The following is a 24,955-nucleotide window of genomic DNA, read 5'->3' as shown; positions in this document are numbered from 1 at the left end:
TTGTTTTCTTCTCTGGGAACAAAGAGACATTTATGGATTGTTCTTGTGTATTTTATTAAGGCCTTAATGTTTTCTTTTCCTTTTCTTTTTTTAGAACATCTTAAATTTTTAATCCGTTCTTTACAAGTTACCTAGACCACTTTTGATTAAGAAAACTGTAGAAAGTTAGTAACTGCGGCAAGCAAAAGCCAGGTGGCGGCTGGCGTCCTGCTTTGCGGGGGGGGGGGGGGGGGGTCTGAATGCGCCGCTGGGGTCTCCGCTCACTGGAATCTGGAATCGTGGTGGCAGAGTTTAGTCGACAGGTCGCTTCTCCCCATGTTTCTTTGTAAGCTCTTCAGCGTTTTACGATCCTTAGAGTATTTATTCTTCAGCCAGGTCGGCCCAAAGTGGGTACTCAGGCTGGGGGTCGTTCACCAGTGCTCTGAGGGACTGGATTGCTTGCTCGGGTTTGGGTGCTGGCTTCCAGTTTTCAGCACTAATTACTGGCAGACAGACCTGCCCCTTTTCATCGATGTTCATGTTCGAGTGACAGATCTTTGTTTTAAATGTGATCTTCGGTGGCTTGAATGGGTTACTCTGCTGGAAAGTTGATTTCGATTCTGAAGGCCCCCTTATCATATGGAGGGTTGTCGGGAACAGTAAGCCCTGGCCAAGTCAGTAAATCAGCCTCTCCAACCTGGATGTTACGAAGTTTGTCATTCCACATCTGCGGGTTTCTTCAAGCTCCTTCATCAGCCTCTTGCTGGCCTCCATCTTGGATCTGGTACTGCTCTTTTTTTTTTTTTTAGTTTTTATTTATTTATTCATGAGAGACACAGAGAGAGAGAGAGGCAGAGACCCAGGCAGAGGGAGGAGCAGGCTCCACGCAGGGAGCCCGACGCGGACTCGATCCCGGGGCTCCAGGATCGTGCCCTGGGCTGTGGGCGGCTAAACCGTTGAGCCACCTGGGCTGCCCAAGGCCTCAGTGTTTTCGATTCTATTGAGTGAAATTGGCCCCGTTACTCCCTGGGTTCGAATAAGATTTTGAAGATTGTTCTTCAGGTCTCTACCTGTGAACTAAGAAAAATGTAACCAACTCTTAGTCTTGGGGAATGAATCCTGGCTTTCACATGTTATGGAAATGTTTACATATTATATATTACATATATATTTTCCGTACAGTTTACCCTTGAACAATATGGGGGATGGAGGTACCCAACCTCACACGCTCAAAAAACTGTATATAACTTTTGAGTCCCCAAAGCTTAACTAGTAGCCTACTGTTAACTAGAAGTCTTCCCAATGAACAGGTGATTAACACATATTTTCTATGTTATGTGTATTATATACTGTATTCCTACATAAAGTAAGCTAGAGATAAGAAAATAATATTAAGAATGCCTAGGTAGCTCAGTGGCTGAGCATCTGCCTTTAGCTCAGGTTGTGATCCTGGGGTCCTGGGATCGAGTCTCGCATCAGGCTCCCCACAGGGAGCCTGCTTCTCCCTCTGCCTATGTCTCTGCCTCTCTCTCTGCATCTCTCATGAATAAATAAATAAATAAAATCTTTTAAAAAAAGAAAATTATATTAAAATCATAAGGAAAAGGTAGGAGGGGTGGCTATATTAATATCAAAGTAGATTTCAGAGCAAAGATAATTACCAGTGATAAATCATTTCATAATTACAGAGAGATCAATTAATTAAGAGGACATAACTTTGAACATATTTATATGTAATTGACAGAGCTTTAAAATCTGTAAAGCGAAATAGAACTGTGAGGAAAATAGACACATCCATGATTATAGCCAGAGATTTCAGTAACTGATAGAAGTAGGAGGCAGAAAATCAGCAAGAATGTAGTAGACTAAACAGAACTATTCACCAACTTAACTTGATTGGCAGTTCGTCCAACAAAAAGCAGATACATGTTGTCCTTCAGTGCACATCAAACATTTACCAGATAGGTCATATTCCAGGCCAGAAAACAAGTCTCAATAGCTTTAAGAGAATTTAAGTCATGCAAAGTCTGTTTTCTGACTATAAGTAATTAAATTAGAAATTAGTAAAAACAAGATGTCTGGAAAATCTTGAAATGTTTGAGAGTTGAATAATATACTTTTGATAAAGCCATGGGTCACGGAAGAAGTCAGAGAGGAAATTAGAAAGTAGTCCACGTTGAATGAAAATAAAGACATGTGTATGCTTCCAAAGCATCCTTGGGGAATTTATGGCACCAAATGCCCATAGGAAGGAGGAAAGGTCTTCTTCAGTGACTTCAGTTTCCATATTAAGAAACTGATAAACAGAAAATGTGAATTAAACCCAAAGTAAAAAGAAAAAAAAGCCTATAATAAAGATCAAAGCAGAAACCAAAGAAATAGGAAACAAAAATATTAGTAATAGCAGGTTTGATCTTTAATAGGCAAAAACTGGAAACAATCCTGGGTGCCAGGCTGGCTTAGCTGGTGGAGCATGTGACTCTTGATCACAGGGTTGTAAGTTTGAGCCCCACGTTGGAGGGATTACTTAAAAATAAAGCCTTTAAACAAAGAAAACCAGAAACAGTCTAAATACCCATCAGCAAGTGTGTTTAAAATTGAGTAGCATAGCCCTACAGTGGAATATTACTCAGCAATCAAAAGGAATGAACCACAGAGGACATTTAGGGCAGTGAAATGACTCTGCAGTATACTGTAGTGGTAGCCACATTGCCATTATGTATTTGTCAGAACAATTAGAATGTGCAACACCAAGAGTGAACCCTAGAGTAAATGGATTCTGGGTGATAAAGATGTGTCAATATTGCTTCATCACTTGTAACAAACATACCACTCTGGTGCCCGTGTTGATTATAGGGGAGGCTGTGCACTTGTGTGGAGTAGAGGTATATGATAAATCTCTGTACCTTCCTTCCACTCAGTTTTGCAGAGCAAACTCTAAAAAATAAGTTGTTTTTTTTTTTTAAAGGAAAGATACAGGCAATAATGAACAGACAAATGAGTTTCAAAATAATTATGCTGAGTGAAAGAAACTGGTCGAAAGATACCCATTGATATGAAACTAGTCTGTAGTTGCAGACAGTAGGTCTGTGACTTTTTGGGGTGGGGAGTGGGGACCAGAGAGGGGCAGAAGGGAGGAATTAACAAGGACAAGATGAAACTTTTGGGATGATGAGTATGTTCACTATCTTGATTGTGGTGATGGTTTCAAAAGTGTTCACATGTATTAAAACTGATAAAATTAGAAACTTTAAACAAGTGCAGTTCATATTAACTGTATCTCAAAGCTGTTTAAAAAATAAAACAAATGTTATAGAGCTTTTATGTGAGCATTTTGAAACAAAAAAAAAAAAAATTTTTTTTTTTCCCTAACTTTCATTCTCACCTGTGTACTTGACACCACCCAGAACTTATGTGGGTTTGGCTGCCACCAGCCTTGGGGATTCTGAGCATGGTTGGGTGATCTGAAACCCTAAGGAGAAAACCCAGGGGGACTGAATTTTATTCTCTTTCATTCTAAAAATTTTCTGGATATCATTCCAAATGAGGATTTTGTTGGATTGGAAGAGTAGACCAGATCCAAGGACCTGAGCTTAGTCCAAGGACTTGAGCTCAGTCCCCAGCAGAGGCCTTATCTTGAGCAAATTATTTAATAGCTATGAGCTTAGTTTCCATATCTCTATACTGGGAGTGTTCACTGTCCTGCCTGCTTCACTCAGTTATGCTAAGATTGCAGCAAGATCAGATCAGCATTAAACAAGTATAAAGTGGCATAATGCTTTTCTCTCTCTGTCTAGTCATTCTACCATTTCTGTTAATTTAAAAGAACTTCACAGGAGACATCTATTTTACATGTTAATTTGTTTTCCCAGTGTGTATATACTTCTTTGAGATATTAAATTACTTATGTTGCTAATACATGTTCAGTTCTTGTATTTTTGCTTTGCATTGCCACAGGTTTCAGAACTTTCTCAGATACCTTTTTTGGTGTGAAAGTAGGTTTGGAAAGCAGGTACTTTATTGTTCTGGTTGGTAAAAAGTACTTAGTTCTGATAAACAGTTCTAGAGCAAGACAAACAGAATGCTTCTTGAGTGAACAGCTAAATGAAAAAGGAGCTAAACTAATTTCCCAAATGAGACAGCCTTTTGGAAATATTTTTTATTGTGGGAAAATACACGTAACATAGTTTACCATTTGTAAGTGTACAATTTCATGGCATTAAGCACATTCAGAAGTTGTTCAGCCATTGCTACTCTTCGTCTCTAGAACCTTTTCATTTTCCCGAACAGAAACTCTGTACTTATTAAACACTAACTTTTCACTCCCAACCTCAGCCCCTAATGACAACTGTTAAACCTTCTGATGACTTCGGGTTCCTCATAGAAGTAGAATCAGAATATTTGTCCATTTGTGTCTAACTTATTTCACTTAGCATAACGTCTTCAGGGTCCATCCACGGTGTGACATATGTCACAGTTTTCTTCCTTTTTAAGGTTGAATAATATTCCATTGTGTGTACATAACCACATTTTCTTTGAGACGGCTTTATTTTTATTAGGGATGATGAAAGTTAAAATTATTTTCTGTACTTGCACTGTTGATAAGATAGAGAAGCAGTGTATAAAAAAAGGAAAGCAGTTTATTGATATTTGCCAGTATAAACCTTCCTATCATTTGTGCATTAGCTCTTACCACCATCGAAAATCCAGGACTTGTGCTGTCCTGACTGGGCCAGGAAGAGCAAAACCCCATATTAGATGCTAAAGAGATATCATTATGCTAGCTCCGTTTGAGGAGTGAGGCCAGAAGTTTATCTTCTTGCCTGTAACCAGTACTGCTTCCATAAACGAAAGAAAGCATAAAGGAACAAGAGCCCTGAAGTGAGATCTGGGGGTTTCTGGAACGAGTTTTGCCCTGAAATGAGGTCCCTCTTGTGTACAAAGCAAACAGAAAACAGGACAACAGGTGTGAAGGGGAAGGCAGGAAAAATGGAAGAAATCTGTGGTGTGGTACCATTCCTGAGAAGCAGGAGTCCTGAATATTGGCTTAGGGGCCATGGCAGTTTTTGAAGTAAATTTTTGCTGCATGGAAGAGAAATGAAAGAATAAGGACAGTAAAGAAAGTATCTTATAAAGGTAAATTTATGTAGTGTTTGAATACTGAGACGGTGTCCTTTGTATCTTTTTTGGTATTAAAATGTTATCAGATTAGCTAGTTTTTGAAATCCTTGCTTGGTAAAACTAAAAAATTGGTTAACACTGTGTCAGTCCTCACTTTGTGGAAAATTTTGCTAGTTTGTAGCTTACAAAAATCTAGGAACTGCTGTCTGTGTGTTTGTGTGTGTGTGTGCCTGCACGCACATTTGCATAGTGGGGGACAGGTAGGGGTAGGTTGGGAGAAGCCACCTCTGAAGAGGTGAATCAAGCCTGCTGCTGATTCCAGGCTCTGACTGCATATGAGGGCTGGCCACAGAAAGATCTGATGGGTGGCTGCCACTTGTGTGCAGTGGGCAGGTATGGTTCCACTGTACTTAAATGCCTGTGTCCACTCAGTGGACCTTTGTGTAGGACCTGAGTCTACCACACCAGGTCTTGATCTGAGGCCCTTCAACAGTAGGAACGCTATGTTTGCAGAGCTTTGAAAGCAGCAGTCTTCCTGATCAGCCTACATATCTTGTGTCCCAGACTCCCCTGTCTTTCAAAAACAGCATCTAGCAAGTTGGTGATTGCTGATGATGGGTGAAAGGAAGGTAGGTGAAGGAGCTAGAGTGCTAAGGGGTGGGCTTCTGAGGTCACAAGCCTGTGCAGAGCCTTTCCTCGGGTTGATGGCCTCCTTTGGGACCTTCTCGGTAGTTTAGCAGCTCCCATCTTATCAGTTTTGCCAGAGTGGCTGGCAGGGTCTGGATACCTGCTGCAGAGGCTGTGGGGAAAGCAGACCTCCAGGGAAAGCACTGCATGAAGCTCACCTTGCCAGCCCCTCTGGCTGTCTGGTCAGTGACTGTGAGTCAAGGGGACCTTCCAGTTCACAGCATAAGTGACCACAAACATTGAAGGATGAATCTGTCCAGGATACCTGTAGTCAACTCCAGTAATGATTTCTGTGTTATCAATGTACACTCTTTTAATAGAGTCTAGAAACTCAGTCTTCCCAGATAGGAAAATTCAAAGTATGGGATGCCTGAGTGGCTCAGTTGGTTCTGACCACCTCTTGATTTCAGCTCAGCTCTTGATCACAGGGTTGTGAGTTTTAGCACCACAATGGGCTCCATGCCCATTGTGTCTCCACCACAGACCCTAACTTTATAAGATATAGTCAGTATGGAATTGAGCTTATGCAGACATACTACATTAGTACGTTGACAGTGCTTGTTTAGGATCATATGATACGAGATGATTTTAATTCTTTTTAATGCTTTGTTGACAACTTGCAAATTTTCTACATTTATCTGTTAATCAGCTTTTTTCATAAAGCTCTGAAAAAGTAATCCCTGTTGAATCTTGCAAGTATATTCCCTTTTTCCCTTTCCTTCTCACAGACATCTTTGCAGTTATTTTATTTATTTATTTATTTCATTCATTCATTCATTCATTCATTCATTCATGAAAGACACAGGGAGAGAGAGAGAGAGAGAGAGAGAGAGAGGCAGAGACACAGAGGGAGAAGCAGGCTCCACGCAGGGAGCCCGATGTGGGACTTGATCCCAGGACTCCAGGATCATGCCCTGGGCCAAAGGCAGGTAACCACACCGCCAAGCCACCTGGGCTGCCCAAATAAAATCTAAAAAAAAAAAAAAAAAGAAAAGAAAAAGGTCTCTCTGGATGTATAATAGGAGGGTAATGAGATGGAGGTTTCATTTAGGTGTTTCTTTTGGAAGGCCAGGGTATTGGTCTGAAAGCGGGGTCTGTTCATCCAGAGAGTATATGACACATAGTCAATGGGGTATGGGAAGGAAATTTTGCAACTTACAATTATATTCATATTTGAAATTAACCAACATACACATGCAGACCAATTATACATGCGTATAATTTAATTTTAAATGCATACATACAGAGGGCATGCTGCAGAAAATGTTGGTGGAAGGTATAGTCACAAAAGTTTGGGCCCGGGATCCCTGGGTGGCGCAGCGGTTTGGCGCCTGCCTTTGGCCCAGGGCACGATCCTGGAGACCCGGGATCGAATCCCACATCGGGCTCCCGGTGCATGGAGCCTGCTTCTCCCTCTGCCTATGTCTCTGCCTCTCTCTCTCTCTCTGTGACTATCATAAATAAATAAAAATTAAAAAAAAAAAAAGTTTGGGCCCACTGTTCTGTGCAAGGTATGTTGTTGGCCTGCCCCAGAGAGACAGCATTTGGGGTGGTTAGAGGCAGATGGAGTTGAGATGTCTTTTGGAGACTTGGTATAGGTTGGAAGTGGAGGGAGGTAGGGGTGAGGGACTAGTGTCAGGAATGACTCTTGGGGGCCTGTGTGGGTCTTGGGCACATGGTGTTTGCTGAGGTGGAGAACTTAGAGGAGAAGCAGATTTTGGGAGTAGAAGATCAAGAACTTGGTTTTGGACGTGCTAATTTGAGTAGTCTGTGAGACTCCAAATGGAGATGGTGAGGAGACCATTCAGTCCTTCAGGTTCCGCATTGTTGGGTCTTACCTTAGGGCCCTCTGGCAGGGAGAGGAATTTTGGTGAGGACAGACCAGGTCATGCTGCAGAACCCCTGGCTTTCAGGTATGTCTCTCGCTCCCACTACATGTCCAGCCATATGTCCATTGTAGGCTTGCCTCACTGAGGTCACCTGGGGAGCCAGGCCAGGGCAGGGGCTTCCTCCCTTCCTCCATCTTGCCCAAGGTTGCTGCTCCTAAAGTCTCTTCTCGCTTACATTTCCTCAGTCTCTAACTTTAAAACGGATGGGGATGGCCATCCTACCATGACCCCGGTGGGTGGGCGGAGAACCAGAGATAATTGGTGAGCAGCACTGGTGACTGCTGGTAATTCTGCAGAGGGGGCTCATGGGCTTGCCATCTTTAGTAGTTGATAGTGGGGGAGCACCCGGCATGCATAGCAGAGAACATCGTGCCCTCCTGGCCTTCTTTTGGCTTTGGGCGCCCCAGGGGGACTCGGGAAGAACTCTCTTCAAGGAAGGTCCTTTTACTCAGTAGAAGGTTCAAGTATTCTCAGGCCCAAGGGTCCGACTGTCAGCTGTTAGGGCTGGGCAGAGACCACCCCTTAGGAGCCTGCTGGCCCCACAGCAAGACCTGTACCTGGTCTGGCCCCACTTCCTTTCTGATGCTGCATAAGGCATTGCTGGAGTCATTTCTGCATCAAACTACTGCTTTCGAGCACTGGTGTGGTTAAAGAGTAATTGTAATTTAGGCTACCAGAGCAAGAAATTAGAGCTCAGGTGGACAATTTGGCCAAGGAAAGGGCCCCTGTCAGGGCCAGATGTGGCCCTCAGGATGTGTTCACCCACTCCCAGCCCCACAGAGGCCCTCTCCATTCAGTTTAACATTGCTTGCTCCATCTGCAAGGTACTGAGTTAAGCATTTCGTTTCCTTGCTCGTTTACTCTGCACAATGGGCCTTATAGGCAGATTCCCCTACAGTTGAGGACACTGAGGCTCCAAATTGGTTTGCCCAGGGGTCTGGGCTGTGAGGAGTGACAAGCCAGCTCAGCCCCGCTCTGGTGCAGTGTCCGCCCAGAAGGAATCACAACACACTAAGACCCAAGCTGCCTGAGAGGGCTTAACTGGGGGCCTCTCTCTGGGTCTTTGCCAAGTCTGTTCCCTCCCCTAGTAGAGGAATCAGGGCAGGTTGTTTGAACATCTATCCTGGGGATAGTAAGATGAAGAGCTAATCACTATCAATTGGGAGGCCAGAGGGGAAGCAGGCAGCACTCCTGTAGCACCCACCTCAGCAGGGCCTGCCCAGTTGTCATTGGTTTCCCACAGCTGGAGAAGGTAGCTCAGCCCTTCTACCAGGCAGTGTGTGTTCTTCATCTGTGGTGCATCTGAGGGATGTTTATGGAGCCTGTGCAGGTGGAGTCATTCCCCGGTGCAGTGCATGAAAGGTCCTGATTGTGGGGAGGTGAGCAGTCTGGGGCAGCAGGGACTGGCTGAAGTCACACCCCCAGGAAGGCCAGGGCGGCTACATTCCTCACAGTTTTAAATGCTTGGGTGTCATTGCAATATGGAAAGCCACCATCTGGCAGCACACAGGTCTGACTTGAATAGAGAACCTTGCAAGTGCTGGGTGTTGATTGATTTGTGGCATCTTGAGGGGAGTGTGAGGGCATGTGCCAGCTGCCCCGTGGGGGGCCCATGGACTATGCAAACCTCAGCAGTTTGGGTACCAGGAGCAGAAAGGAACCAGCAGGAGGAGTGACTGGGGGTCCTGACCTTGGGGGTCATTTTCCCTTGGATGTTTTGCAGATACTACTTGACTGGAAGGTTCTGGATAATACCCTTAAGCTATACTTTCCTTTTTCAGCTCGAAGTGCAGGAACTGCATGTATATAAGCAAGCTCATTCACCCAAGATTTCCTCATCTGTGGGGCTTCCTTGGTTCCTGGATTTGGCTCTACTCTCTCAGGAGGAGGACTTTCTTTATCCACCATCAGTACCTCATACTATTACCCTCTTTTATAGCTCAGAGTGGGGAAAAAGGAGACTGCCTCCTTAAAGTATGACAGTTTTTATTTTGTGACATGAAATCAGAGATCTTTTAAAAAAATAATGCCTTTTGAATTTTCTCAAAGAAAATATTTTGCTCTTTTACCAGGAAATGGTAAAAATTAAAACGAACAAATGATAACTTCATCCAACAGGAGTTTTCTTAGCTTGAGTTCAGAGAGACAGTATTTCTCCTTAGCATGACAAACTCAGCCTCATTCTTTTTTCTGTATTGCCATTAAAATTGAGGACAGGGATCTGTGTTTTAATAGCTTCATTTATTTAAAATCTTCCAGTTTCCTTGTGAAAGGTGATAGCAGATAATGAAAATAAGGCTCTGCTAGTCCTAACAGTCTAAAACAGACTCACTTCCTAATACCATTTGGCTCAGAATACCCAGTTATAGCTGCTCAGAGAATTTGATAGCATTTATATGAGGGTGGGGGCCTTTTGGGAATGACTGTACCATTATTTTTTCTATCTCCTGGTCCAAGTACAAAGTCTTGGACAACTCAGACCTCTTAGAGAAAAATAACGTCTCCATTGTTCAGTTATGTTTGGGTATCTCTTTAGAAGGCCCAGAAGGAGAAGATAGGAAAGAGAAAACAAAGTCGGGTTAAGGTAAGAGACAGACATGTGATTGAGGCAGGTTTCTAATTCTGAGCTTCTGGAGAGGCTTGAACACTGTCAGCCTAAGAAAGTGGGAAGGATGGGCAAAAACTATGCAGACCAGACAAGTTCATACATATATGTATATTTATATATGTGTTTATATATATATTTTATATATACTTAAATGTATGTATATATATTTTTTAAAAGTTAATTTTTTCTGACAGTACAGTCCTGTTTTGCATAGGATTTTGTGAACTTAATTTTTTGACTTGCAAGACTTCTGTGGTATTGCCATGTTCCCCAGACTGCGTAAGATCCTGTGTATCTGTATCCTGTGTGACCCAAGAGTATCCTTGTCTTGGAGATCAGCAAAAATGGTCTGCGTTCATTTCCACATGGACAATGTCTCTTATATACAAGCTGCAGTTTTCATCTGTAATATGTGACATGCAACATTTTATTTTTATTTTTATTTTTATTTATTTATTTATTTATTTATTTTTTACATGCAACATTTTAGCTCAGAAGGCATGAGGCCTGGCAGTTGATGCTGAAAAACCAGATGCTTAAAGATTCTGAACTGTTGGGCACCTAGCCATGATCTCATGGGTCATGAGATGGAGCCCCGTATTTGGCTCTGCGCTCAGTGAGGGAATCTGCTTAAATATTCTCTCTCCCTGCCCCCCCCCCACTTGTGGCAGGCACTCTCTCTCAAATCAGTCAATCAATCAGTCCATCTTTTAAAAAAGTTCTGAGCTGTAAAGTGTGAGTAAACTTCAGTGGAAGGACATGTTCTGGTGCCAGAGCTGAGTCCAGTTTGAAGGTCCTCCTGCTGTTGGCAGTAGGAACCAGTAGGTACAATGCAACCTCCTTTTTTTTTTTAAAGCATTTATTTATTTGTTTGTTTGTTTGTTTATGAGAGAGACACACACAGAGGCAGAGACATAGGCAGAGGGAGAAGCAGGCTCCCTGCAGGGAGCCCAGTGTAGGACTCTATCATGGGACCCTGGGATCACAACCTGAGCCGAAGGCAGTCAACCACTGAGCCACCCAGGCACCCCTGCAACCTCCTTTCTGACCCTTCCTGCTTCAGGCTCTACCCACACCCTTCTACCTGCCAGGAACCCCTGTGTCAGGCCTGTGGATTGGCATTGCAGGTCGGAACAGCCTTTTGGGCCAAATTCTGGTTATTAGGTTTTGCTTCCTGCCAAATGATACGTCCTGCTTTATTAAACTTATTTGATTTGTTGAAGCCAGAAACTCCTATCCTTTTTGTTTATTTGCTTATGGTTTAAGTCTTGAAAATAAGAACCTTTAGATCCTAGAGATAAAGGATTAAGGAATTCATTTGGCCACTCTAGGATAGACTTCCTTTGTCCCCAAATTCTCCATCCCTCCCAGGTTACACAGAGACTAGGGGTGAAAGAGTCAGTCATCCTCAGCACCCTTCCTAATGCTGGGGGAGGAAGATACCAATTAAAACTCGGAGATTCAGGGGGCAACACATTAATGATTACAGCCATTCTCTTTTTCTTTTTTTTTTTATTTATTTTTTATTTTTTTATGATAGTCACACACAGAGAGAGAGAGAGAGAGAGAGAGAGAGAGGCAGAGACACAGGCAGAGGGAGAAGCAGGCTCCATGCACTGGGAGCCCGACGTGGGACTCGATCCCGGGTCTCCAGGATTGCGCCCTGGGCCAAAGGCAGGCGCCAAACCGCTGCGCCACCCAGGGATCCCTCTTTTTCTTTTTTAAAGATTTATTTAGAGAGCAAGTGAGCACATGGACACATGTGGTGGGGAGGGACAAAAGGAGAGACTTCAAGCAAATTTTCTGCTGAGTGAGGAGACCAGTGGGGCTCCATTTCACAACTTGTGAGATCATGGCCTGAGCTGAAACCAAGAGTTGGAGGCTTAACCGATTGAGCCACCTCGATGCTCCTAAGGGCAGTCATTCTTATTCTTTATTTTTTTAAAGATTTTATTTATTTACTCATGGGAGATACAGAGAGAGAGGCAGAGACATAGACATAGGCAGAGGGAGAAGCAGGCTCCCCCTACAGGGAGCCCAATGTGGGACTCTATCCCTGGACCTGGGATCACTCCATGAGCCAAAGGCAGATGCTCAACCTCTAGACCATCCAGGCGTCCCAAGGGCAGTCATTCTTTGATGAAATATTGATTGAGCACAGACGAGGGTCAGTACTGAGTTTGGCTCCTCAGGTAAGATGGAAAGGCACTGCAGGTGAAGTGGGCAGCCAGGCCTGAGGTCTGCAGGGAGCTGCTGGCATGGTCTCTAGATCCAGGCCAAATATGCTTGTTTCCTCAACTTCCATGAGATCACAGTTGTTCTCCAGCAGGAGACCTGGGTCTGGTTTCCAGGGACAGAAACTAATGTTCCCAGGTCTTGCTCTGAAGTGCACCCAGCCGCTGCTCGGCCACCACAGAGGATGCATAGGACTGGCTTCGGTTTGGCTCTGTTTCCCCCTCTGGACTCTGCATTTCTGAGTGTGCATAAAGAAGTTACCATATTCTTAAGCATGTGTTTTGAGTTGGTTATCTTTTTGGTTGAAGTATAGTTGACACACAATGTTACATTAATTTCAGTGCAACTAGTGATTCTGCACAACTTCAGTAGGTTGTGCTTCTCTGAACCACAAGTGTAGCTACCATCTGTTACCAGACACCACTGTTAACCATATTGTGTTCCCTGTGCTGCAGCTTCCATCCGGTGACTTACTCATGTCCTTCTGGAAGCCTGCACCTCCCCCTCCCCTTCCCCTATTTTGCCCATCCCCCACCATCTGCCCCCTGGCAACGATCAGTTTGCTCTCCATCAGTTTGTTGAGTTTTAATGAGTTCTTTATAAATTTTGGATACTAACCCTTTATTGGATATGTTGTTTACAAATATCTTCTTCCATTCTGTAGACTGCCCTTTAGTTGTGTTGAATTTTTTTTTCTGTGCAGAAGCTTTTTTATTCTGATGTAGTCCCAATAGTTATTTTTGCTTTTATTTCCCTTGCCTGAAGAGACATATCTAGAAAAATGTTGCTATAGCTGATGTCTTATTGCCTGTGTTCTCTTCAAGGATTTTTATGGTTTCAGATCTCACATTTAGGTCTTTCATTCATTTTGAATTTATTTCTGTGTATGGTGAAAGTGGTCCAGATTCATTCTTTTGCATGTCACTGTCCAGTTTTCCCAACACCATTTGTTGGAAGAGACTTTTTCCTATTGTATATCTTTTCTTTATTTGGGAAGATTAATTGACCATATAATTGTGAGTTTATTTCTGGGTTTTCTGTGTTGTTGCATTGATATATGTGTCTCTTATTATGCTAGCTCCATACTGTTTTGATTACTACAGCTTTGTAATATTAGTTGATTCCATAATTGTGATACCTCTAGTTTTGTTTTTATTTTTCAGGGTTGCTTTGGCTATTCAGGGTCTTTTGTGGTTCCATAAAAATTTTAGGATTGTTCTAGCTATTTGAAAAATGCTGAGGTATTTTGATAAGAATGGCAATAAATATGTAGATTGGGCAGAATGGACATTTTAATAGTATTTGTTCTTTGGATCCTTGAGCATGGAATGTTCCATTTCTTTGTTTCATTTTCAATTTCTTTCATCAGTGTTTTATACTTTTCAGAGTACAAGTCTTTTGCTTCTTTGGTTAGGTTTATTCCTAGGTATTTTATTCTTTTTGGTGCAATTATAAATGGGATTTTTTTAATAAAGATTTTATTCATTTATTCATGAGAGAGACAGAGAGATAGAGGTGGAGGCACAGGCAGAGGGAGAAGCAGGCTCCACGCCAGGAGCCCGATGCGGGGACTCGATCCCGGGACTCCAGGATAACGCCCTGGGCCAAAGGCAGGCGCTAAACCGCTGAGCCACCCAGGGATCCCATGATTGGAGTGTTTAGTCCATTTATATTCAAAGTAATTACTGACAGACATGTATTTATTGCAATTGCCTACCTGTTTTGTTAGTCACTTGTGTTTTGTGAACTTACCGGAAGAGTCTAATAAACAACCAAGTGACTGTCATTAGAGTAACTTTTAGTGTAGTTGCTTGGTTGGAGGCACAGACTGTGAAATGGAAAAAATTGTGGAAATCTTAGGCAGTGGAAAAAGTTGCTGATGGTTCTGATTTTTCTGCTTTAATGATCATAGGACAGTAATTCTTTGATAAAGGTTTCAATGGTGCACAAACTAGGCATGGCATTGATGGCGTCTACAAAGGTGAAAGACAAAGTCTGTGCTAGAATGAGTTCATCATGTTGGAGAAGAGAGCTTTCCTTTACCAGCTTAGATTTGAATGGTTGGGCCTGTGAGTTAACTGAGAATAGATAAAGTAACTGGAGAAAAGTTTATTATGCACGTAGGAGTACTCTAAGGAGAGAGAAGCTCCCAGAACAGCTATATAAAGGTTTATATACTAGTTTAATAGAGGGAGGGGCAGGATTAGGATTAACCTCTATAGGGTGGAAGGTTCTGATGAGCCCTCTTTACACAGTTTTTTCTTAATGTCCCTGTGCCAAGGGTCAGTCACCTCCCTGACTGGAGGCATTGCTGGAAGGGCAATTTGTGGCAACTGACTCTTACAAACCTCCAGTCAGAGAGGGAAAGTTGAGATAAGGTGCCTTTCTGTATAAGTTGTAGCTCAGATGTTTTCACTTTGAGGTGACCTTTAAGCTGTTTCTGATGGGTTATCAGTCCCCACATTCCCCTCATTGCAACTTCCCAGGCAGTTTCCCAAACAAGGGGTGGTTAGTTGCTGCAGGGAGGACTTGGTTACTGAGGTTGAGATAACAGATCTGCAAAGGGAAAAAAATACAGAACAAGGAAGTGAAACAGAAAACAAAGATGAATGGCCACAGCAGATTATGAAGCCAGCATCTGAGTCCAGAGGGCAGTCAGTTGAGGATTTTTAAACACTGAATTTGACATATTTTTAGGTGGTGGAGTGAGAGTGGCAGTGACAACACAAAGGATTCCCTGGTTTGAAGCGAGTATCTCTGGCAATGCTGTCCTACACCCTCTCTGTTACCGTAATGAGCCCTTTGGAGCTTACATCAAGTTGACTGGGTTCAACTTGCAAGACTGCTCCCATCCTTGGGGAAAGTGGAAACTACAAAACAGTCTGGAGTCCCAGTATGGGTCTGGACAGCCAAGTTGTAGTTTTCAGTCACCCCACGTCAGGAAGCTGGGCAAAAAATCAGAAGTGTTGCATTGGAAGGTTGTAACCAGATATTGAAAGCAAGAGGGAATGGGTGGTACTTGGCTGGTTCAGCTGGTAAAGAATGTGACTCTTGATCTTGGGGTTGTATGTTGGAACCCCACATTGAGTGGAGAGATTACTTAAAATCTTTGAAGGAAACTGGAAGAATCAAGAATTTAGTAGGCACTGACAAAATGTGCAAGGTGGCAGGATCCAGTCCTGTTTATGAGTAGATAATAAAACCTCTGAGTTAATGAACAGAAACAGAATCTGATAACCCACATGGTTTTTTGTTGAAACATAAAATTTTTTGATACATTCACTTCCTTTTTAGATCAAGGATAATCAAAATAAGATGATTTTTCTTTACAAAATAGTTCTCATTAGATTTGGCCTGATTATTTACAAAAGTGCAGCAAGATTGCCAATTGAACACATAGTGTTTTTAAGTCTGTTTTGCTAGAACTTTTTATAAGGGATCTCAGATTAAACTTCTAAAACCACTCAAAGCTAGGAAGCCACTCCAGGAAGTGCAGTACTGGTAGGTTTGGATGGAACTCCTCTCGTCTTGAAGTCCCCAAAATATTTTATGGTCATTGGGCCTGCCAGATAGTGACCTACCTGTAAGTAAGGCTGGGACCTTTTAAGTCACGTACCAGGACTGTTTTTCCAAGAGAGCTTCTTTGTAAGCAGTGGCTCCAAATAGTAGATGTTAGTTCCTTAAAGCTGTCTGATTATATGTGATGGTATGCATCATTCCCAAGTATGACACTCCACTCAAATTATAAACTATAATGGATTGCAAACACTTTCAGAGAAGAATCTGTGTAGTGTAAAAACAACTATCTGTGGATGACAAAAAACTTAAAATGACCACGGTTAAAGATCTGATGAGAGTTCATTATAAAAAAACAATTGTCAAGGAAATTTGGTTATTTCTGTGACAGATAGCATTTTAAATCTTAACCAGAGTTATGACTGGTTACACTAGGCATATATATTACATTATGCCAGGTATACATATCATGGGTAGTAAGGGCATTGACACATTTCTAGGAACTGCCTACAATTTCTGAAATACTTATATTACTGATATTTCTCATGTAAATATAACCTAGGGGAGGTTGAACATCTCTTATTTGACAATGCTGATATGCAACTCAACATATCAAACCTAATTTTTTTAAGCTTTTATTTTAAGTAATCTCTATACGCAACGTGGGGCTTGAACTGACAGCCCCAAGATCAAGAGTCACAGGCTCTATGGACTGAGCCAGCCACACATCCCAGAAACCTAATTATTTTTAACATCTCTCTTTTCACAAGATAAAGAACAAATCTTTGTGATTTTCCAGGGACTTTCTGGGAAATCCCAAGGTCAGTTTGAGATGAAGGTTTTATTTAGGATTTGATATGGGGAAGGAAGGCAGACTATCGCAAATTGTCAACAATGTCAAAAGGTTTGAATGCTTCGCTAACTAGGATCCTAGGTCACTATGAAAGAATATATAGCTACTTATTTAAGCAAATTGACAATAAAAGAATTCAAAGTAGCTGTAGGAAATAATATGATTGTAACAAAACAACCCTAGGTGTTTTAAAAGTGAGAATATTTGGTTAAATAGTCAAAAACGTGATAAAGATTAAAATAAGGCACAGGAAAGTATTCTGGTAAGACATAGAGTCTTTGTCTTCTAGGCAGATAGCTTAAAATGTAAAGAAAAAACCTTTTATAGTTCCTTCTAAGGGCATAATTATTGCCTAAGAAAATTTTAACAGTAAGAAACCAAACTCTAGTTTACATAGGTATTGTTGATACCAAGGCTTATTTAAAAAACAAACAAACAAAACCTTATAGATAAATTCATCCAGTCTTAGCCAGCTTTGACCACACAACATGAAATTCTTTTTGAAAAAAGTTCTGCAACTTTCTGAATCCATCTGCTCTCCCTTTTTCTTATTCTGGAAAAATAAGTTGTTTTACTTTAGTGTAAAATCTTTTTTTCTCTTAACAAAAATACATTGTGTTCCTTGTATATTTTTCATGCAAAGTTGCCTTTCACGCTTATTTCTAATGGTTTCATTTACATATTATGGTTAAAATTTGTAACCATTAATCTTTATCTTATAGAGGAAAATGAAAATGATTGTGAATTGTCTGTCATATACCAGCATTTTGTAGCAGATTAGCAAATTTTTTGAATATACCATTTCCATTTTTATAGGTAAATGCTTCCTCACAGTACAGTTTTTCAGTGTGACCAAAGGGACATGTTTATTAACAATCTCAAATACTTATTTTTAGCATCTTTACTGTATAAATATAAAAAGGTAAAAGTATATAACGTTAAACTTATGTTTAAAGATTGTTTTAATGTTTTCTTACCTAGAATTAATTTAGATAGTTAAGGAGTATTTATTCCTTAACCTATCCTAACGTAAAGATTTTCAAAACTATTTTTAGGCATATATATTATGAAACATAATTATTGTTAAACCCATTTATAACATATTTATTTCACTTATATCAACCTGATATCTGTGTTCTTAACAATTATGCTTGGGTTGTTCTGAAAAGATTCCATAAGACATTAAGCAAAGCTAGCCATCATCAAAGTTATTTCCCTGTTAACTGTATAACATGTGCATGTTAGGCAGGTATCAAAAAAATTATAAAAGCAAAAACCCTAAGAAAGTTAAATACATGTTTTTTATGTTTTATTGCTGTGCTTAATATATGCATGAAGGAATGGATATCAGACAATTTTTACTGCAAATTTACTAGATTTACTTGTAGAGAGATTATTTTATTACTCAAATGGAATTACAATCTATGCTCATAGTATACTTAATGCTGATAACTCAGAAGAATGTACCTGTTTTTATTAAACTGACAATACCAAACTGATCTTTACACGTGAACTTGAAGCACATTTGGATTAGTTCCTATATTTCTGAGATTTTGAGGAATATTTAATTTATATCAGTGCTTATTTCTCTCTAAGCCAATTAGAAGAGAGCTCCTTTAAGGGATTTTATAACTTAATTTGGTAATACCATCTGAAGGTAGGAAAATATCACATATAGGTAATGTGTATAAACATACATGCATACATACATACATACATACATACATACATGAAATGCCAACAATGCAAATAAAGATCTTACTGCTTTCATTCTGAAATTCTAGCCATGAGTCAGGCATAAACACACTAATAAAAAACTCAGTAGCTTATGTAAGAGTTGGTTCCTGGCCCTGCTGGATGGTTTTATCTGAATTGTGTTTTTGGGAGATGGAGCAAGTTAAGATACTTAATATGAGGGCTGATATTTGTGGGAGAGGCTTTTAAGATTGTTGTCTCCCCTGATATGTAATTTTGGGTGAGGGACTTTATGGAAACACCAAGCAGCAGTTCACGTGTTTCCATAGCTCAACCAAGGGGGTAGAATATCCAGCCTGTTTCTCATTCTCTTAGGCCTCAAGGGTTTGCGTTTGCTGGTCCCCGAGTCCCTTCAGAGCCCCTGATGGAGGCAGGCCCTGAAGTCCTACTGACTGCGGGGAAGGGAGAGGTCTAGGGGGTGGACTGAGGGCTGGAGGAGGCAGAAGGAGGAGCCAGGTGGGAAAGGTCAGTTCCCTGTCCTGTCTGGAATCCGTTTGAGGAGACAGCTTGGGATTTATAGCCAACAAGCAGATTTAAGGAAATCAGTGGATGGAGTTACTAAGAGGACATATCAAATGTAGAGCAATTCTTGCTAAATTGGCCTAATTCCTGCCAATGGCAGGACAAGGACTGAGACATCAAAAGCAGGGGATGAGAGGCTTGATCAGTTATCAGGGTGGGGGAGGTGACTTCTTGGGATCCATGCTAAGGGCAGACCAAGGTTGACTCCAAGTGAGGAAGAGGCTCAGATCTTGTTAAAAGCTGAGAAATAAATAGGGAATGTCTAATGGTGTAAAAATATTTTACAAGTTAGGTGGTATCAAATTCTTGGCTGTCAACAAATATTAAAGAGGGCTTAATTAAGCTACCAGTTCATCAAAAATAATTTTTTCACTCTGATTTTTGGCATATAACCCTGAAGGAATTAAAAGAAGTGGTGGTAATACTAAACTTCGGTTTATTGATTGAAGAAGTCCCTAGCACTTACAATTTAAAAACAAAAACAAATAGAATTGATGCTAACCCCTGCCTTTATTGTCAATAAGTTACATACATCTATACACATGATGCACTTGGAAAAGTAGTGGAATCCATCTCATTTACAGGTGTATTTGTCAAAATATATTTGTCATCTTGATTACTATGTATATTAATAATTGTAATAACTCCATCCAAAAGGAAACAGTTTCATTTTTTTTTTTAAGATTTTATTTATTTATTCATGAGAGACAGAGAGAGAGAGAGACACAGGCAGAGGGAGAAGCAGGCTCCGTGTAGGGAGCCCGATGTGACTCCAGGATCATGCCCTGGGCTGAAGGTGGCGCTAAACTGCTGAGCCACCCAGGGATCCCCCAGAAAGTTTTAATTTTTTTTTTTTTTTAATGATAGTCACAGAGAGAGAGAGAGAGAGAGGCAGAGACATAGGCAGAGGGAGAAGCAGGCTCCATGCACCGGGAGCCCAACTTGGGATTTGATCCCGGGTCTCCAGGATCGCGCCCTGGGCCAAAGGCAGGTGCCAAACTGCTGCGCCACCCAGGGATCCCCAGAAAGAAAGTTTTAATGTAGAATCTTATTGCTACAGAGATTTAAAATGTTTTTATTTCTGTTTATATACATTTTTGTTCAAGAGGGATATAACAAGAATATCAACAAATAGTTTGAAGTATAAAACATACTACATTAGGATTATACTGTGGGAAGCAAAATATGAGTGTAAGTTCAAGGGGAAAAAGGAAGCACAAGTTTCTGACCTAACAATTAGCATATTCATGTATTTTCAGAGGGGATGATAGTAGGTATTAAGTCACTATGGTATTTTGATTCTGTTGCATACACTTAAGAGAGTTGTATACTTTAAATGATCGGTATTTACTATATATCAAAAATTATTTCCTATTTAAGTGTGTCAACTTATTTATTTAATTTAAAAAAATTTTTAGACATTATTTATTTGAGAGAGAGAGCAAGAGAGTGCTCACGAGTAGGAAGGGATCTTCAAGCAGACTCCTTGCTGATCTGGGATCCCGAGTTGGAGCTCAATTCCAGGACCCATGAGACCATGACTCAAGCTGATACTAAGAGTTGGACACCCAACTGACTGAGCCCCACAGGCACCCCTAAAAACTTTTAAGATTTGTTTGAGAGTAAGAGGGAGTGGTGGGCAGGATGGTCAGAGGGAGAGAGAGACTCCTTGCTGAGCACAGAGCCAATGTGGGGCTTGATCCCATGACCCTGAGATCATGACCTGAGCCGAAATCAAGAGTTCAGTGCTGGGGCACCTAGGCACCCTTGATTTTTCTTAAGATTTTATTTTTAAGTAATCTCTACACCCAACATGGGGCTTGAACTCACAACCCTGAGATCAGGAGTTGCATGTTCTTCCAAGTGAGCCAGCCAGGTGCCCCAGCAACTTTTAAACTTAAATTGTTTGTATGTATGTATCTATGTATTATTATTATTATTTTTTTAAAGTAATCTCTGTGCCCAGCCTGAGGCTGGAACTTACGACCCCAAGATCAGGAGTTGCATATTCTTCCAACTGAGTCATCCAGGCACCCCTTTAAACTTATAACAAATTTTAGGTGTCAACTTTTAAATGTGCAAAGAGATACACAATTTTAAAATTCTTATGAGAGTGAGATAGCAAAAGCAATGGGAGAAGACTGGTCCAGATATTATCTGAAAACATGTTTAAAGAAGGAAAAAAAGTCAGGTCCTCAAGTCCTTACATGCTTACCCGTCTTGTCAAAAGTGGACACATGTCCGGCTGCTTGTACCTAGGCTGTGCACTGCTCCTCTGCAGGGGCGTGGGCACCCTAGTTCCAGAGCTGTGTTAAGCAGTGCAGTGTAGGGATTGATAATCACCAGAAGTGATGTAAAGATTACTTTAGGGTGGAAATATCTGCCATTCAGTAGAGCATGTTCTCTCCCCATGATCTGAGAAGAGACCACTTCGTGTAGGTCCATTTCCCTGCTTGGTCCCTGGTGACATCTGAGGCTGCATCAGTTATTTAAGACTTCCTCCTTCCACTCCCAGGGGCAGCTTCTGCTCCTTGCTTTCTCTCTAGTCTTTCTCTCTTTCTGCCCTGACCCATGTTGACATTATGAACATGGTGAGTTGTTTTTGAAATTGCAGGTGTCAGCCCATGAGTGCATAATAAAATGAATTCAGTGAATTTCAAAAGGGATTTTTGACATTGTTAAGCAGATACCATCATCAGCTTCCCAGTAGCTGAGCGCAAAGTGTGTTTCATGTATTTAAATTGCATTCCTTATATTGAGGGTCAGTTTCATGAAACAGACACCTTATAATCAAGGGATCAAAGAATTCACAAGGGAAATTAGAAACTACTTCAAGACACAACATACCAAAACTTTATGGAATGTAGCTAAAGCACTACTTAGAAATTTATAGCTGTAAATAACAAAATTTTTAAAAGGTCTCAAATCAATAAACTAACCTACCTTAAAACATTGGAAAAAGAATAACACGAGACGAAATCTAAAACAAGCAGAAGGAAATAATGAAGAGTAGAGATTAATGAAATAAAAAAGTAGAAAAATAGTAGAGAAAATCGGCAAAACCGAAAGTTGGTTCTTTGAACAGAGAAACAAAACTGACAAACCTTTGGCTAGACCGACCAAGAGAAGAAGATGCAAATAACTGAAATCAGAAATGAAAGTTGGGACATCACTACTGACCTTACAAAAATAAAAAGGATTGTGGAAGAATAAACAATTGTATGCCACTAAAGTAGATAGCATAGATGAAATAGATTCCGGGCACCTGGGTGGCTCAGGCAAGAAAGTATCTGCCTTCGACTCTGGTCATGGTCCTGGGATGGAGCCCTGCATTGGACTCCCTGCTCAGCGGGGAGTCTGCTTCTCCTTCTCCCTCTCCTGCTGCCCCCTCCCCCTGCTTGTGCTCTCTCTCACTCGCTTTCAAATAAATAAATTTTTAAAGTCTTTGAAAAAAAGAAATAAGCAAATTACTAGAAACACATAAATTATTGAAACTGAATTAAAAAGAAACAGGAACTCTGAGTAAACCTGTAACAAGTAAGGAGATTGAATTAGGAAAAACAACAACAAAACAACACCCAGGTGGCTTCATTGGTAAATTCTGCCAAACATTTAAAGAAAAATTTATGGGATCCCTGGGTGACGCAGCGGTTTGGCGCCTGCCTTTGGCCCGGGGCGCAATCCTGGAGACCCGGGATCGAATCCCACGTCGGGCTCCCGGTGCATGGAGCCTGCTTCTCCCTCTGCCTGTGTCTCTGCCTCTCTCTCTCTCTCTGTATGACTATCGTAAATAAATAAATAAATAAAATAAAGAAAAATTTATATCAATTCTTCATGAATTAAAAAAAAAGAATATAAAGAAACATTTCCCAACCTATTCTATATGGTTAACATTACCTTGATACCAAAATCAGGCAAACACGTTGCAAAACAAAGCTATAGACAGTATCTCTTATTAATATAGATGCAGAAATTCTCAACAAAATACTAGCAGACTAAATCCAGCAGTACAGAAAATCACTATACACCATGAACAAGTGAGATTTATCCCCGGACTGCAAGACTGGTTTAACATACAAAAATCAATTGGTGAAATACACCATATTAATAGAGGACAAAAAACACATGATCATCTTAATAGACACAGATAAACCATTTGACAAAGTCCAATACCCTTCCATGATAAACCCTCAACAAACTAGAAATAGAATGAACTTCTTAGTCTGATAAAGCACATCAAAAAACTGCACAGCTAACATCATACATGACAAAGACTAAGTGCTTTCCCCCTAATAACTAGAAAAAGACAAGGGTGTCTACTCTCACCACTTCTATTCATCATTGTAGTGGGAGGTTCCATCCAGGGCCATTGGGCAAGAAATGACAGGTTATCTCCACACCAGAAAGGAAGAAGCCCAACTGTTTCTCTTTGCAAATGGCATGGTCTTACAGAGAGAAAACCGTAAGAAATCTACTGAAAACCTATTAGAACTTGTAAGTTCAGCTAGGTTATTGGATATAAGATCAGTATAAACTTGACCCTTGAACAATGCCGGTTGGAACTGTGTGAGTTCACTTATTCATGGATTTTATATAGTACAGTTCTGTTTTCTCTTACAATTTTCTTAATATTTCCTTTTCTGTGACTTACTGTATTGTAAGAATACAGGGTATAATATATACAATATAGGTTGTTTTATAGGTAAGGCTTCTTTCTGGTCAACAGTAGGTTGTTAATAGCTAACTTTTCAGGGAGCCAAAAGTTATCAGGTTTTTTAAAAAAAGTTATGATTAGGGACACCTGTGTGGCTCAGTGGGTTAAGCGTCCAACTCTTGATTCCGGCTCAGGTCATGGTCTCAGGGTCTCATAGGGTGGTGAGATCCAGCCCTATGTTGGGCTCCACTCTGGGAACCTTAAAAACATTATGCTGCATGAAACAGGCCAGACACAAAAGGATCAGGGTCCAACTGCATAACATTGTATTTCTATACATTCACAATGAACAATAAAAATGAAGTTAATAAAATAGTTCCATTTATAGTAGCATCAAAAAGAGAAAAGATACCCTGAAATATTAAATCTTCTCATAAAGGACCCATAACAGTTTCATCATTATACCAAATCTTACTTCATACCCCTGACTATAAAATAGCTCCATAATTTTCTCATTTCCTGTGAAGACAATTATTGGAGAATTAAAACATTCTTTTTCCTAATTGTGGTGTGGACCTTTTCCAATGCACATTTTAATTTGTAAATTTTGGTATGCAGAAAGCTATTGGAGTTTATTTGGCAAATGGCCACTTTCTCATTCATTAGTTTTTTGTAGTTTTTTGAATTTTGTCTGAAGACAACTATCTAGTATTTTTTCTCTTCCAGTTTTTATAGTTACACTTTGTATCTTCTCTTGCTTTATTAAATTACACTTCTAGAACAGTATTAAATCATGCTGATAGTGAAATCATCTGTCTAGTGTCTTTCGCATCAGTAATGCTTGTTTTTAATTACTGGTTTGAGGTAGGTATGAATATGGTCTTAAGGGAATGTCCTTAATTAAATATTTGTTATTGGGACTACATGTTGAACTTTGTTAACCTTTTAATACCTTTCTTTTATTATCTGGCAATTTCTAAATACATTCACATTGTGCGACATCACCCCTATCAATTTCCAGAATTTTTTCCATCATCTCAAACAGAAGCTTTGTACCAATTAAATGATAGCTCCTCCTTCCCACCCCATGCACCATCTAGCCCCTGGCGAACAGAATTCTACTTTCTTTCTCTATG

The 24,955-nt window shown here is 40.6% G+C and overlaps 1 protein-coding gene and 1 pseudogene across 3 annotated transcripts in view; one reads left to right on the top strand and one right to left on the bottom strand.

The window, feature by feature from the left end:
* The window catches only part of ABHD12 (abhydrolase domain containing 12, lysophospholipase), a 69,897-nt gene that overhangs the window by 10,590 nt on the left and 34,352 nt on the right, over positions 1-24,955 (top strand). The gene's annotated exons all lie outside the window — the stretch shown is intronic.
* Positions 292-753, bottom strand: LOC129506894 (ubiquitin-conjugating enzyme E2 L3-like; annotated as a pseudogene).

The sequence above is a fragment of the Nyctereutes procyonoides genome, unplaced genomic scaffold, assembly GCF_905146905.1.
Source record: "Nyctereutes procyonoides isolate TBG_1078 unplaced genomic scaffold, NYPRO_anot_genome, whole genome shotgun sequence".
Taxonomy (NCBI): domain Eukaryota; kingdom Metazoa; phylum Chordata; class Mammalia; order Carnivora; family Canidae; genus Nyctereutes; species Nyctereutes procyonoides.
Note: the sequence above shows the minus strand (reverse complement) of the source record. Positions and strands in the feature narration are given on the sequence as shown.